Source organism: Ixodes scapularis, unplaced genomic scaffold (assembly GCF_016920785.2).
Source record: "Ixodes scapularis isolate PalLabHiFi unplaced genomic scaffold, ASM1692078v2 PGA_scaffold0__279_contigs__length_252992795, whole genome shotgun sequence".
NCBI lineage: Eukaryota > Metazoa > Arthropoda > Arachnida > Ixodida > Ixodidae > Ixodes > Ixodes scapularis.
This window is the reverse complement of record NW_024609835.1, coordinates 223,321,788-223,324,594: the sequence shown is the minus strand read 5'-3', so window position 1 is coordinate 223,324,594 and position 2,807 is coordinate 223,321,788.

The following is a 2,807-nucleotide window of genomic DNA, read 5'->3' as shown; positions in this document are numbered from 1 at the left end:
AAAATGTGAGGAGTTCGTGCCAACCTCGCACCAAAAGGTAATTGGACTTGGTCAATACTACAACTATAACAGATTAGCCGTGTCTACGCTGACGAATTGTTACGGTAGTCTTGTGAGAGTTTTTGAAACTTTCTATTAGTGCTTCGAATAACGTACTACCTGGTTTGATCTTTGTATTGAATATTGACAGGTGGTCCTCGGGGGTTTTCGCAATGCCATTCATTTCTCACGGTGTGCTCGGGTGGGTTAGTTAGCGCCGTTGAGTGCGCATCTCATTACACACTGGTGCATTGCGGAAAAGCAACACCTGGGGAGTACAGATTACGACTTTGCGTACCTCGCTTCGCCGCGGTACAGCCGTGCGCTATGGGGAAAAGCCCCCCCCCCCCCCCACACACACACACACACACAAAAAAAAAAAAAAAAACCATAAGGACTTAGTGAACATTGACGTGACAACCCTACCTTACTCTGAAATTTGCGAAATAAACCCGCTAGTATGTATGGTGAACCGAGATATCTTGACGAGTTGTGTGCATCATTAATTATAGTTCGTTTTCAAACCCGGAATTTAAGAAAAGAGTAGTTAGCTATAGCGAGACGATATACGAATAACCGAGGTTAGGTGTGGCTAGGCTGAATGATATGTTTTTTATGTGAAATCGCTAGCTTAGTTACCGCTCCTATAGTATAGGCATCTGTCTGTTCCAGGTCACTGTAAATAAAATCAGAATTAAAGCTAAATTAACTTTAGCACTGAATTGGAAAGTTGGGAATAGCCTTAACAAGGTTTTTAAAACTTCACATGCTTATGGTATGCATAATTAAACGAGACTAATTTTTTTTTTGTCTTGATGAAGAATTCAACTTTTATTACAACCTTCAGAACTTGAATTAAGTATTCAAGTTGCTACTCAAATGATTTCATTCTAACAACATTATATATCTAAAATGACCATTTACAGATGTCCAGCTCAGAAGAATGGATAGTCGGGCGAGTTGGTGGGAATTCATCTTGGGACACAGCGCGAACAACAGACGTGGACGAAGAAGAAACACACGGTACGAGCGCTGACTATCAACTGACTTATTTTAGTAGGAAAACACAGGAAAACGACCTTTCATCTTCTGCAGTTCACCCCCCGTCTGCGTATTACGAGACACTTTCATAGCGGCGTGTTTGCACGTGTTGCTATCCCAAATTCAACCCCCAAAGAACACCACATTCAGTTTCTGGATCTCAGTATCGATGTTACGCATGAGCATGTATGTTGGTCTCGCCATCCCAGAACCGCTAAGTCTCTGCTCGATTTCCGGTCCGCCCATTCAAAGCTGATAAAAAACGGTATTGCTGTGTCTTGTGTCCGGAATGCGCTGTCGAAATCGCGCGAGCACAAAATGAAGGAGAGCGTTTTAGACCAAATAGCAAGGCTCCGAGAAGCAGGTTTTCCAGATCCGGTGATTACCGCTGCCTGCGAAAAAAGCAAAGAAGAGTTTCAGGGCCAATGCAGCAACAAACTGTGCTGAGCGGGAAGGGAATAACAAAAAGAAGGTGGCTTCCATTTCTTACGTTCACCGCGTTTCGCACGGATTAAAGGGGATCGCAGCAAGATACGGTATGAGTGTCGTTTTTTCGGCCAAAAATAAGCTGAGCCAGATTTGCCCCGCCGTAGAACGGGCGTTTAGTAAGCGGAAAAATCTGAGTAGTCATGGTTGCACTGTAAAGCATGGCACACAGTTCGTTTCATGCACCGTTGGAGCAGTGTATAGGATACCTTTTTCATGCGGGCGGGTGTATATTGGCCAAACAGGGCGCTGTTTGAACATCCGTTTAAGAGAGCACCAGAGTTCGTTAAAAGGGTGTGCATACTCTCATCTTGCAATGCATTGTCGCGATTCTAACTGGGAGCCGAGGTTCAGAGGCACTGAAGGTTTGTTCAGACACAGGGACCAAGTGTCTAGAGAGATAGTAGAAGCGTATCAAATAAAAAGGGCGGGAACCTCGTGTGTCTGCCAACCGTCTTTGGCACTGCTGGACAGTGAGGTGGCGTTTTTGAATTTGGGATAGCAACAGGTGCCAACACGCCGCTATGAAAGTGTCTCGTAATACGCAGACGGGGGGTTAACTAGCTGCAGAAGATGAATGGTCGTTTTCCTGTGTTTTCCTATTCAAATAATTCATTTGATAGCGCTCGTCCCGTGTGTTTCTTCTTCGTCCACGTCTGTTGTTCGCGCTGTGTCCGAAGATGAATGTCCAGCTTATGTTCATTTTCAGTCATCATGTTTCAAAAGCAGCGGTTGCTGTGGTGTTTTGTGCTTTTAAAGCACAACTAATCAGCTAGTTGAGTGTTTAAGAGAATCAAACTGGGGTGTGTAGTGAATGCAAAGGACTGGTTGCAGAGAAGGTAAATAAGGCATTGTCTTTTAATTGGACAGGCCAACGCACGAATATTAGCATAGTATTTTCAAAGGAACGAATGGAATGAAGTGTACGATCAGCGTCAGAAGTTCTTTTTGATGCTCAAAAAGGTGCTGCAAAATGTCTCATTCCAATCAAGTGCAGTTGTGATTGGCAATGTTTGGCTAATCGTTTACCTCTTTTGTCTTTAAGTTACGAGACTTCTTTGAAGGCTCCACCATTTTTGAGTGTTGCCATTGTGTGTGCCCTTCAGGCAGTTCATTTAAAATTCGAGCATACCGATCTCAAACATGAGCTGGATGTGTATTTTGCTATATCTAGACTTCATTCACATCCATTATGAAAAAAGGACGGTGATAACAGAGAGTGCGCCTTTGCGCAGGCTGTC